The sequence below is a fragment of the Lepisosteus oculatus genome, unplaced genomic scaffold (assembly GCF_040954835.1).
Source record: "Lepisosteus oculatus isolate fLepOcu1 unplaced genomic scaffold, fLepOcu1.hap2 HAP2_SCAFFOLD_45, whole genome shotgun sequence".
Taxonomy (NCBI): Eukaryota; Metazoa; Chordata; class Actinopteri; order Semionotiformes; family Lepisosteidae; genus Lepisosteus; species Lepisosteus oculatus.
The window spans coordinates 1,468,126-1,481,763 of record NW_027167988.1 but is presented as its reverse complement, the minus strand read 5'-3'; the positions used below and the strand labels follow the sequence as shown (position 1 = coordinate 1,481,763).

The 13,638-nt window shown below is 43.4% G+C and overlaps 3 non-coding genes across 3 annotated transcripts; 1 reads left to right on the top strand and 2 right to left on the bottom strand.

Moving 5' to 3' along the window:
* Window positions 1-7,964: 7,964 nt before the first annotated feature.
* On the bottom strand, window positions 7,965-8,038 carry trnat-agu (transfer RNA threonine (anticodon AGU)). The gene has a single exon. It is a non-coding gene; the product is annotated as a tRNA-Thr (tRNA).
* A 1,174-nt stretch (window positions 8,039-9,212) lies between these two features.
* On the bottom strand, window positions 9,213-9,284 carry trnag-ucc (transfer RNA glycine (anticodon UCC)). The gene has a single exon. It is a non-coding gene; the product is annotated as a tRNA-Gly (tRNA).
* Window positions 9,285-11,530: 2,246 nt separating this feature from the next.
* On the top strand, window positions 11,531-11,672 carry LOC138229480 (U4 spliceosomal RNA). Its single transcript, XR_011185891.1, has one exon. It is a non-coding gene; the product is annotated as a U4 spliceosomal RNA (small nuclear RNA).
* Window positions 11,673-13,638: the final 1,966 nt, after the last annotated feature.

The following is a 13,638-nucleotide window of genomic DNA, read 5'->3' as shown; positions in this document are numbered from 1 at the left end:
TGCCTTCTGGGTGAGCTATGAGCGATGGGGTTAATGTCACATACTCCTCTACTGAGAAGAGTGGAATCAAGTGGGTTGGGAATCGTGCCGTGGTTAGACTAGCTACAGTGGCACTAAGCTCCCTTAATAGGTCTTGTGTCAACATTCTGGCCTGTTGCACACAAGCATAAACCCACTGTATAACACCAACAATCATGTCCACTGGTTGGGGAATAAGGTTTAACCCTGTTGCATAGGAAATTGCCTGTAGGGTTTTCCCTAAGCTTTCCAACTTTTGCTGCTGTCGATACAGTCTGTCACTACCCTCCGGCATCTCTGACCCCTGCCTTCTTGGGGCAGTCAGGGTGAGAGTGCCAGTAGCACACAAACCTACCAGAAAAAAGCAAACGTGCAACAGTGGCGGCAGCAATCAGTCCTCCCAAAAGTCTTTTCGGGTGGCTGATCCCAGTCATCTCCTTCTGAGTGACTGTCGCCTTTCTAAGCTGGCGCAGCGTGTACATGGTGTCTTTCTCAGTATGCCCTGTGGCATCTTGGGCACCAACATCCTGGAAATATGGGGAGATCTGACGCAGCTGCTGATGCTGCTCCTCCTTTTCCAGGGCATCTGCTTTTTCGATTTGTTCATGCCTGTGCTCTAGGAACCCTGCAGGGGGTGGTGCAGCGGTAGAGCATGCCTGACCCTCGGCTGAGTGGTCATCTGGAGCACCTGAGTGATCTGGGATTGTTACCCCATTCTCACTGTTCAGGTCCACCCTGTACACTTCCTGATTGAGGAATCCCTTTATCGGCATGTTTACAATCGTTCGCTGGGCGTGGGTGTAGGACACCTGCTCGCTCCCCCCTTCCCTTGCTAGGGGTTCAGGGAGCTGCCCCAGCACTGGGATAGCTAGTTCACTGTCTTTGAACTTACTATCACTCACCAGGCCCATGTCAGTGCAGGCGGGGATTCTGACACCCCTCTTTGCGATGTCCTGCACTGGCAGGCGGGTGACTTGACCATCCAGCTCCAGTCTGGCTGAACCACTGTTGGTCAGACTCAGACTGACAGACTGAGCTGGTGGCTGTAAGAAAACCGGCTCGGCTTTCATTCCCTGTCCCTTCTGGGGGACTGGGTGTGTTGGCAACCCTGCCGTTGAGGCAGGAACAATCAGGTCAGTCTCACTCACTACCTGGTAGTTGTGAGAAATAATGTTACCTGACTGCAGGTTCCCTGGGTCACAGCAGAGGGAATCGGCATCTGGGATCAGGTGTGTCCACAGCGCAGTAGTCTCAGCGTCCAGCTGGACCTCCTGTCTAACCTGTGAATGTTGCACCAGGGGCACCTGGCGGTGGCCCTGTGACAGCTGCTCAAGCAGATCCTTACTAATAGAGGACCTCTCAGGGCTAAGGGTGAGAGCTACATCACCAACCTGCTCTCCTGCCATCTGGATCCCTTCCACCACTGCAGGGTGGTGTTCCTGACCCCTCTTGGGTGCCAGGGTGCACAGGGAAAGCTCCTTTTCATCGCCAGGTGGGGAGATCTGCTCCTCTTTAGGGATGTAAAAGGTGTGTGCTTTACCTGGTGGATCAGGCGGCTGCTTGGAGCACCGCTCCTGTGGCATGGAGGCTGTTGGGACCTTGGCCGGGACACGACTTCCCTGTATATCCGGGGAACAAGGAAATATTTTTATTTCTTGTCCAGAGGGAACAGAAGGAATCTCCACATAGGCTTCTGTGTTCGGTGGGCACTGTGTGAGCACAGTCTGCCTCTTGGCCCCCCTTTCCTTCTGTACAGAAGGCTTAGGAGCCTTGACCTGTTTCCACACTTTGCCTTTCTGGTGATCCACCAAAGGTTCCTCTCTGAGTCGCATGCCCTTTTCTTTTTCAACCCGTTTGAGCTTGCCGTGTGACATCAAACACCTTTCAACCTCAGTGTCAATAAGTGTCTCACAGTGTAAGACATCTCCCATGGCAGCCTTGAGGTAAAAGCTTCTTGCTTTTCCTCTGTGTTTTACTGCCTGCTCTGTGACTTCAGGGGTGGAGTCAGCACTCACTTGGGAGTGGCTGAATTCATCCAGGCAGGAACCCTTCCGCTCAATCAGATAGACTGAGGGAGGGAGAGGGGGCGGGTCTCCGCCTCCTCCAGTGGAGAGTATCAGCTCATTCACGCTTCCGGCAGCCTTGGGGAGCGGTTGTCCCTGTCCTAATAAAGCTTGTTCAAGCCTGGCCAGGCGGGTGGCTACTGAATCCTTTTGTTCAGCTTTATCTAGCCCTTTCCCTCCCCCGGTGTTCTCATGGCACTTAGGACGCTGGGTGTGGTCCTGTGTGCATGCTTTGGAACGGGGCTTAGCCAGCTCAGGAGCCTGTGCTCCTTCGAGCAGGGGGGAATTAACCCTGCTGGCTCTGACGGCAAACACAGTCACTTTAACAGCTTTTTGCTCAGAGCGACTTTGGACATCATACTCCCAGGCTTTCTGCACGAATCTCTTAATATCAGTCATTTTCATGGTCTGTGCATCTGTATGCATTAAGATCATCTTTCTGACTGACGGGTGGAGATTCGCAATGAATAAACCCTTGAAATGTGTGTTCTCTTCGCAACCCTCATCATTTCGCCCTGCAAAATAAGTTCGTCTAAGTCTCTCGTAATATTCGCGAGGGGACTCTGCTCTCTTGTGCTTAATGTTAAGAGCGGCGGCTATCGCAGCAGTCGGGTCAATAAACGCAGTGTATTCTTCGATAAGTGCTTGACAAAGCTGCTCAAAATCATTACAGACTTCTTTCATCTGCCTAGCCATCCACTCATGTACAGCTCTGCTGGTAGTTTTCCTGACCAGAAACACTTTCTCCTGTTCTGTGGCGTTTGGCAGATACTGCAGGGTATACCTGAGGTCCTGAATATAACTCTCGATATTATTCTTTGACACTGCGGGGTCAAATCTCTCTATGTCCTTCGCTAGCTCTCTCAGAGAATGGAGATTTATCCTTCTAGCTTCTCCGCTGACGGAGATATGGAAGAGATCGTGGTCAGACCTGTCGCTGCTAGAGAGAGTGCTTAATAGCGACTCGAATTCAGACCTTTTAGCAACCATCGTTAAACTTAAAGAGTATTACTTTTAAGTACGAAATCACAGTTTTACCACAGAAAACCACAAGATCAAGTATGCAATCAACCCGGTAGATCGCAAAAGATCACAAAACAATCAAGCACTGCTTAAAGAGCAAGGGGAACTTTTTTTTCTTTCGGCTTTCAGCACACCGTATTGTTGTGTATGAAACCCGCGGCGTTTTATATTGAATTATTCCGCTTGGTTGACTCATTTCAGTCTTGCCACGCCCACCCAGGGACGCCAAATAATGTAAGAAAACCGGCTCAGGGACGCCAAATATGTAATGTTGCCATAGCAAAATTAAATGTAGTGGCTCTCTGAAGGCACCAGTTCTGTAGGGTTTGGGCATTTACTGAGACAATTATTAATTGTAGCAGTAAATCACAAAGTTGATTCTTTTGATGGCTTTAGAATCAAACCATGCGACATAACTCAAACAACGCGCACACACAGGTACTAATACATGAGGATACATTTATTAATACATAAAATATGCATGTAAACCTAACAGATCTTATCAAGAGGGTTATCAGAATACAAAAGATATATATTCAGTCAGTTACGAAGTGTTACACATATCAAGAGGACATACGTTCAGTATATCATTCATTAAGACCGTTTCGTTAATGAACTTGGTTATAACTTCTACATTAGATACTCAAACAAGTACATAACTCTTAGGAATTAAATTGATATCAACTGGTTGGGATAACAATTGAATTCTCGAGCTGTAATGCATTGAAGTTGAATACTCATCCAATCTTTGGGGATTCAGATCTTCCTGCGGGTACAAAGAAACAGTTGCAGGCTGTTGCTGTCCAATCCGCGCTCTCTGGCTCGGTGCCAGGCTGTGCTGTGCGGCTTGCGACAGCGCTGCTGATGCTCACTGACCGGCTAGTTAGTGTTGGCTTTAACTAGCAAAGTTTGTGCACAGGAGAAAAGATGACTGTGGGTCCCAGCAAGTCAGGAAGAGGACCGGTTCGTTCCTAATGAAGAGCTAGTTCTGAATAGTGATTCAGCTTTCCACAGTTCCGACCTGTTCACGAGGCCTGCTGCTGGTTACTCTCTGGCAACCTCCACTCTAGACTCTTAGAACAAAGGAAAGTTCTGGCACTCAGACACACTGGCCGTTCCGTGGTTGTCCGGGCTGAGTCTCAGGATGGTCAGGAGGCGCGCTGCGAGAATGTCCTGCCCTTGGGAGCCTTCTGCTCCTGGGCCGTCCTGCCCTGGAATTCTCCTTTGAATTCCCTTTAGAATTGTCCACAGAATCCTCTGAATCCTCCCTTCTGAATCTTACTGAATCTCACAGGCTCTCTGTGTTGCCTGTTTTTACCTGGAGGAACTTCAGCTCATTGATTGGCTGAAAGTTCCATGGGCATCAGAGTCCCACGTGGGTTACTCGGCCCTACCAGTCCCTGATTGATTGATCAAGGTGAGATATGAGTCACTTAGTCCTGACACTTAGTAATGCAGTCCAGATGTCCAACTGGCACTCCCTAGACAGATAGGCGCCAATGGATGACCATTGATCATGATAGAAAGGCTTAGCTAAGTGCATCCCCCTTTGGGAGCTGTCCTAGGACCTTAAATCACCCTGCATGAATAGTCTCTCTGTGGTTGCACCACAGAGATGAACAGAGAAATGGGGCCTCATTTGGAAAGGCTCAGAACACTTAATTCTGCCTTATTAATAAGCCTCGCCGCTACACACATATATTAATGTAATAAATGATTGCTTATGCTTTATAAATAAATCTAATTAAAATAAAAGCTTAAGTTTTGTATTTATCTTGTACCATAGAACATGATTTTCTTTGTATTTCAAGCCCACAAAGTGTCCAAATGTTCTATGATCATTTCTTTCATCATTAGGGACTAAATATACCAAACGTATGATGCTAAAATCCTGAAAAAAGGATAGGCTCCATTTCATCAGTAGATTGGAGTCCAAAACTGATTTGGGTCAATATACATTACCTTTGAAGATAAGGTACAGTCTACTGTAGGGAACCATCAACTTAGAAAGCATTGGCCTTCCCTGGGGGTCAGGTAGGTGCAAAAGATAAACCTTTATCCTATCTTTATCTTAAGATAAGTGTCCAAGCAGTATTTTTCCAAGTTTCACCAAGCTCATCATGTTGCCATAGTAGACAAAGTTCTATAAAATGTTAAATAACTTTAGAAAAAAGCATCTTGGTCTTTCAGTACTGTACAAGGTGAATTAAACTGTCCCTGGTAATAAAAAGTAATTAGAAGCATCCCAGAAACTTTATCTCTAGAAACATTAGCTGTTTTATATCATGTAATTTAGTGTGATGTTGTCAGAATTCAAGGACATTATCACACACAGAAATTGGTTCAGTTAAATCTAAAAAATACAGCTAAACATGGGTTTAAATGTAAAATAGAAGTCTTACCTCTTGTCAAAAGATTTAATTCAAGAAGCGATGTAATAAATGATTGCTTATGCTTTATAAACAAATCTAATTAAAATAAAAGCTTAAGTTTTGTATTTATCTTGTACCATATAACATGGTTTTCTTTGTATTTCAATCCCACAAAGTGTCCAAATGACGCACTACATGATATAAGGAAGATTATCACATGCATATCGGTATTATCTTTCTTACGAAAATGCATTCCTTTCATTACCTTTTACTTTTTAAAATGAACTCAAATTGTGTATAATGTAATAATTTAAGTAGAATAGATTCTAACAATATAATGATCCAGTGTGTTGCACTACTTCACTGCTTCACTGCTCTATGCCGTCTGGAAATAAATCCTCAGACTGCTCACTGCCCTGGGCTTGTACCAATAAATTACAGGAGCACGTCTATATATCACTGCGTTGAAGCAGAAGACACACAATCACTGCAAACACATCCTAAATACAGTGTTCCAACACCTTTGACCTCATCCAGAACGTATCATTTATTGAAAGGGATTGCTGTCAGAATGCACATCTGAATCCCAAACAGAATCTCTAGTAAAATACGATCATTTGTGAAACAGGCAAATGACTGTCTCAGGGGCCCATTCCTCATTGTCAGACATATGTATGCAATGCTTTCACCGTGCATTGAGCAATAGGGATTAAAAACACCGCAGGTAAGGTTAGATGTCATGTTCTATGATCATTTCTTTCAGCATTAGGAACTAAATATACTAAATGTATGATACTAAAATGTTATTTTCACATATATTAATGTAATAAATGATTGCTTATGCTTTATAAATAAATCTAATTAAAATAAAAGCTTAAGTTTTGTATTTATCTTGTACCATAGAACAAGATTTTCTTTGTATTTCAAGCCCACAAAGTGTCCTTTGATCTCTATTCTGTGGTAATCCACAATGACCCCGTTCTTCAGGTGATTCATCATGTCCTCCCTCGTCTGTTGAGAGGCCATCCCGATCTCTTCTGCCGTGGCATGCTTCATACAGGCTCTCTTGAAATGAGCAGGAAGCTGATCAAAAGTATTCAGGCACATCTTGCACACCAGGGGAATCCTCGCGGGTTTCCTTTGAAAATAAATAATACCATCTGTGTATAGAAACAAGCTAAGACTGATTTCTTAAATTATCCTTAAAATTCTCTCTCATAGTTTGAGCATAATGATTTTATTGCATTTATATAAGAATTGCTCATTGCTCCAAAATAAATAATGGTTTCATAAAAAAGTGAACACTTACTTGGTCTCAGTCACAGACTTTCCAATAGAAGCCATTGTGGAGTTCAGCAACTGCAGGTCCTAGAAGTGGGGAAGGAATTTTAAAAGAGAAATTGAATTACAATACAGAAGGAATGGCTGAGGGTTCACTGAAATATATAAATATACAAATTCCAAAGACTGAGTCCATATAGAAACAACTACTTTTCATTTTCAGTATAAGAAAAAAAAAACATTATCTTCCAAAGCATCATAAAATTGTCCCTTCTTCCAGACTCTACTTCTCTCTTGTAGTAGTACAGCAGACCTTTCCAGGTGAGCAGATCACAGAGTCCGAAATAAGCTTCCTCCATCAAACAAAGTACCTGAACATGACTCTGTCTTCATAAAAGCGCCCCTGTAATAAAGAGATTAAATCCAAAATCAAGAGGGCAGTTGCCTACTGAAATACAAGAAGTCATCAATTTTAACCTAGCAACACATTAAAGGCTGCATCTATACAAGTGCGATTCTAGAAATGCTCACCAGATTACGTTTTAAGAAGGAACTGCGCCTCAGGTTCCGCTGAGATCTTAACTCGGATGGCAGGATTCAGAGTCCGGAGTGCGGACTGATGGCGAACGGAGGGTCCACATACTGTGGATCCCTCAGTGATCTTCCGCGTATTCAAACCGCCAGCGTGTGACTCCCCTGTCCCTGTGACCTCATTGGTCTGCTCTCTCCTCTGTGCAGCCGAGCCCGACTCACGGTAAAGTGAAAAAAAAGATGCCCTCAACGTGAGATTTACTCTGGAGCGAGGATAGATGTTACCTTTTTATCATTGAACAGGATGTATGTGATGTGGCGACTAGGTTCAATTTTGTATCCTCTTTAAAAGATTAAGGACTGGGGTGAGTGTGATTTACCACCCTTTCAGCTAAGAACCCGACTTGCGCATCGTTTAAGCTGCATAGACTCGGTCGTTTAACTCGTCTCCATTAGCAGGGTTAAGGTTAAAGAAAAAAACATTGCTGACTTCTTTTTTTTTTGCCAGCCGCTAGCGCTGATTAGCAAGGCTTGTATTTCATGTTTTGCAAGTTGCATCCATTTTAAGAAAAACAAGTCGCGTTAAAGACAGGAAATGAATACTTGCATTTAATTAAGTCTAGCCGTAGGCGGTTGTCTGTAAGGACCAGTTCTGTTCGAGAAGACACAACAAAGAAGGCACCGTTGGGATTCGAACCCAGGATCTTCTGTTTACTAGGCAGGCGCTTTAACCAACTAAGCCACGGCGCCCCAGGAGTGCTGTCCTTTTGCAGCCACTTGGACACACCACTCAGACACATCTGCATTTGGTGTGTGCTCCGCCTGCTTGCTGAGCAAGTTGCCACCTTTACATACAATAGCAACATCGACACCAAGAGAAAGGATGACAAATGGCTCTTATCTGGAACTTTTCATGTCCAAGGAGCTCAATGTGCTTTCTGTGTACAACAGGGCCACTGAACTCCACACTGGCCACTGAACCACAGCAGTGGCTTGCTGGCTTGACATCTCCCAAGGAAAATGTTGAAATCACATGTGGAACAGGAAAATGACCCTCGAGTACGAGGGAAAAAAAAGAAAAAGATCATCTGGAGCGCGCCAACCCATGTCCGGACAGCCCAGTTTCGTCGACAAGGTGGCTGAGTGGTTAAGGTGATGGACTGCTAATACATTGTGCTCTGCAGTCATGGGTTCAAATCTCATTCTCGTCGCTCTCCATGTCCGACACATGTGCCTGTTTGACGTCGGCCCTCCTGTTGCTTGCTCCGGTGCTAGAGCCGTACATTTTCTAGCGGTGGCTGAACATGGTATAGTAGGCCAACGTCGGTATCGAGCAGTGACAGTAACAGTACTTACTGCGCCCCATAAGAAATCGTTTGTCCCTGTTCAAAAGAGATTGTGCGATGTCCTGCAGCGTTCGTAAAGCAAACCTTTGACAGTTTGAAAAGAGGAATTTATTCTGCTTCCTGTGCGTGCAGTAGTTACAAAGTTGAACGTCTTTACACGATCTGCTGCAGTTTTCAGTGGGCGGGCTTTGTCAGATGGCTTGAAAAAAAGCACTGTGTTTCGGCTGAACTCCACACTCATGAGCAGTGTCCTGCATGTTTTCTGTGTATAGCTGTCTTTTAACGCATACAGAATTCATTTGAAATCATTGATTTCTCCAATTAACAAGGGTCCCTTTTTGAACCTGCGAGAAGCATTCTTTCAATGTAACAGATTTACTCCGGGGAAAGGCAGCATGACATTGAGAGTAGCTCAAGCTTTCAGCACCCGTATCGGACTGCGTGTATGCAGACAGCACTCAGAATCCCCTGTAAGATTCTCCCTCAATTCCGTTTTTCAGTGCTTTAGCTCTTTCAAAAGGCTTCGCTTTGCTAGTCACAATCCAAGGCTCATGATAGCATTTGAAAACATTCACCACTGCGTTAGCCGGGAATCGAACCCGGGTCAACTGCTTGGAAGGCAGCTATGCTCACCACTATACCACCAACGCATGCCCACAGGAAGTCTGCAGGACACCACCAGAGAATGCTTTTTTTTTAATTTTTTTTATTAAACATAGAATTTACAAATACAAATACAACAAGAGGATCAGAGTCATGTACAAGAGAAAAAAAACGCAGCAGAAAAAAGCATTTAACTACCAGAGGTAATTAAGTAATTATGTGATCAAATTGTATATTTTACACGTATCATATTTTCCTTGCTTTAATATTTCTCAATTATTTATAAACTTAAGTTTCAACATGCATGCGTTTCCTGTAAAAAATAAAACTCAGCACACAGTTTTTCTTTTAACAACATTTCGAGTACCTCTGGCATTCATGAAAAAGACATACACAAAAGCAAATAACTAACTCTAAGACTGTCTAAACTATTGAGTTTTTCAAAGAACCAGAACTATAACAGTCCTTAACACTTAACTACACCATTCCAAACTAACACTAAAGAAACACTAGTATATACTGGTATAACAAATAAAACCAAACATAATCATTAACTGAGCAGTCACTGGGAGCAAATCTCCTTCCCGTCCACAAAGGCCCTCGCTCCCACAAAGTAGGCTCTCCTCCCCTCTCTTCTGGCAGCTTCAACCTGGGGCCACAGCTGGTTCCTGGTACTCCTGTCCGCAGCAGACAGGTCCTCTGCAAACCTCAGTTTGTTCCCATTCAAATACTCATTCCCCCTCGCCGCTCGCCACAGCATGTCCCTCGCCGTCCTCTTGGTGAACTGTATTATAATCGATCTGGGGAGCACTTGCCCAGACATGTTCGCTCTCCCGAGCTTGTGAACAAAGTCAATGGCCGATATTACATCCTCCTGGTCCGGCAGGGTCCTTTTACAGATACCCTTCACTGTTGCAACAAGGTCCTTATCACGTTCCTCTTTAACTCCAAATAATTTTAAATTCCATCATCGACGGTATCTATCTACATCGTTCACTTTCAATTCAAGTTCTTTAATATGCTTTTCTTGTTTGGTATTTACTTGTTTAAGAACTTTTACTTCACTCTTTAAGTCTTCAACCTCTTTAAACACACAGTCCATGGACTTTTTAAGACTTTCGATTGCGACTGTATTAGATCAAGTCATTTCCTTCAGCTCACCCATGCTCTGTGCCATCATGTTGAAGATGTTGGTCTGGAGCTCCTCCAGCGTCAGGTCGCCCCTTCCTCTCTTGGCTGCCGGGGTTTTCACAGGTGTGCTGGGCAGGGACTCCGGCTCTTCCTCTGGCAGCTGAGTCTCACTTGGGCTGCGAGCGCTCGCGTACGAGCGCATCTCCAGCACTCTTTCCACGTCCCCTCCAGCTGCTTCACTTTTCCCTTTAGTTGCCATCAATTTTCTTGTAGTGCTATACATATACGAGTGAGGTATCTTAGAGTTCTCCTTCGAAGACCCAGCACTCTCTTTTCTTTTCCCAGTGTTACTCATATCGAAATTCTTAAACCTAAAAAAAATCGTTTTTTTTTCTTTCAATTATAACTGAAGTTTAAACAAGTAGTGTTAAGTCCTTATTTTTCTGTAGTCAAAAAAAGCAAAAATTAACATTCAGGTCATGAAAAACTCAAAAAAAATCCTCAACCACTAAACTTTACCTCCCACCTGAGCGCCATCTTGAACGCCCCTACCACCAGAGAATGCTCACGATTTCGGAAGCTGTCTCCGGGACGTGCTGATTCCACACATCCTGAATAAATCATGATATTGTTAGTTGCTGTAGCTAGACGTTCAAATGAGTTTCATGGCCAGATGGACTGTTTCCTCCAGCGGTATAGTATTGCAGTGAGACAGCACGATGCCTGCAAGACTATGTCACGCTAAACGCCACAGATTGTGTTTGTCCGTTCATGTCAGTTGTCCTGCAGCCACGGGAAGTGGGACACAAACATGCCGCAATGCTTTCAAGACGTTAGGATTTGTTTGTGCAACATCCGAGAAGAGTACTTGTGGCTTGAATGTGAACTGTACGTGCCCGCCCCCTTTCCTCTGTAGTGCATGAGTTCCTCCCGGCACGCCCTTCGTCATTGTTCTGTCATCTTGTATTTAAAGGGTTGTATTTCTGCTGCTGAAAAGAATCAACGGGTTTCTTTGTTCCCAACGGAGCCCTTGTCTGTCATGAAATTCTTCAAAACCTCAAGCTAGAAGAAGACGACAAATATGAAGCGTTACAGCAACGACATGCCATGAGACGATTGATAACGATTTCCATAGGATCCCCGCGGTTGCCTGGCAACCGTCAGCTTTGCGCAGTGGCAGTATCGTAGCCTGTGAGGTTTAGCCGAGGCGGGATTATTGCTAGTTGAAAACTTTTCCCAATACCCCGCTTCCGCCGGTTTGCAATACAATCGGCGAAAGCAATTTTTGACAGTCTCGTTAGAGACTGAGCAAGGTGTTTAAAGACAGATTTGGTCATGGTGACATCATGGTAGAAAGAAGCGAGCTTGTTCCCAGTGGGCATTGATTCGTCGAATATACGTATATTTACGGTGAAATTACGGCTATACGTATATATACGTCGCCTCGAAGTATAATCAACGTCGAATTGCAACCGTAAAATTGACGACATTAACAAACGCATATATAACGTCGAAAACACATCTAACACAGTGCCTGAGGCTTTTTACTGTATGTATCGTGTGTGCCGCAACTAGGAGTATACGGCACTCTGCACAGTGTACGAAGTAAATTATTTTCACAGCAAATAATTTACACGTGTATAATAAATATAGTAAATATAATAAATTAATTACTGCGAAAATAATTTACTTCGTACACTGTGCAGAGTGCCGTATACTCCTAATTGCGGCACACACGATACATACAGTAAAAAGCCTCAGGCACTGTGTTAGATGTTTTTTCGACGTTATATATGCGTTTATTCATGTCGTCGATTTTACGGTTGCAATTCGACGTTGATTATACTTCGAGGCGACGTATATATACGTATAGCCGTAATTTCGCCGAATCAATGCCCACAGCTTGGCATACAAGGGTTTTGCTGAGGGGGTCTTGCCACCTGCCTGAAAAAAAACAGTAAAATGTTTGAGTGCCTATAGAGTTTCTATTTTTATTTTCTTGACAAAAGTCCCCCATCAGTGCGCGGTGCCCGAGGAAAAATCTGTAGGGGGGCGTCTGAAATTCTGAGGGGGGAGTGATATTTCGGTTGAAACGGAGCTGTACGGTGCAGCTACCCAAATGAAATCTCGCAGCTATGCCATTGATTAGTGCTTCATGATAGAAGATAACGACTAGCAATCTGGTATTTGCGATGAAGTTCAGTTTCACATTTTTCGTCACTCTCAAGGTTTGTATTGCCTGGAGCGAAAAGTACCATAAGCGTTCATTTTTGCAGCTACATGGACGTTCTGAATCGTTAAGAAAAAAATGTTGTAAAACCAACAGAAAGCACAGACTGCTATAACTAGTCCTAGTTATATAACGATTTTAAGTATAATGATAAACTACTGCAAGGAATCGGTCCACCTGAGCAAACAGGATCGTAATGTTGACACTCAATAATATGTGCAGTTCCTGGATGGATAGCCCTCCTGCCCATCAAACAGACTGAGTGACTGTTCGTGTCATTTAGTGTTGTCTGACCATTGACAAAGTACAACTATTTTTTTAGGGTGCAAATTAAGTTAGGTAAAACTTTTTGCCCAAAACTGAAGGGGCGACATTCCCCCCTCCCCCCGTGATGCCAGGCCTGTCCCCATCCTATTCCATAATGTCATTATATATAATACCATACAACAGTGACCGATCCTTACTTATTGCATGCGTTAAAATTGCACATCAGCTCATAGCAGCGATGTATTATCAATGTTAAATTTCAACCATAATATCGACAACATTAATAAACGCATACGTTGAGAAAATATCGAACCCAGCATATTTTCCGGTTATATACCACAATGCATTGCTAGTATTCGTTGGTCACCATTTTGGACACGTTTTTCAAACGTAGAAGTATATCCGAAAATATCTCAGCAATCCTCTTTTGACGAGTAAGTATGAACAATAATAATACTATCTGAATACATACAGATCTTTCTTAATATTATTTTGATTAAAATAGTATGTGAATAAGCAAAAAAATGGCACATAATATAGTGTGAATGGGGAAGATGACACAAAATTGTTTTGCCGTTTCTCTTATTCTTATTCTATGTTGTACTTTCAAACTTTGGGTACTCTTTAATTAGGACAGACTTTATTGCTCAACTGCTATGATGCAAGCCAAATTCTATACATTTATTTCAGCTTTGAGCTTAGTAAACCGTTCATTTTTTAGATTATACTAAAGAAGATATTAATCATCATTTATTTGGGAAGTAATATTATAT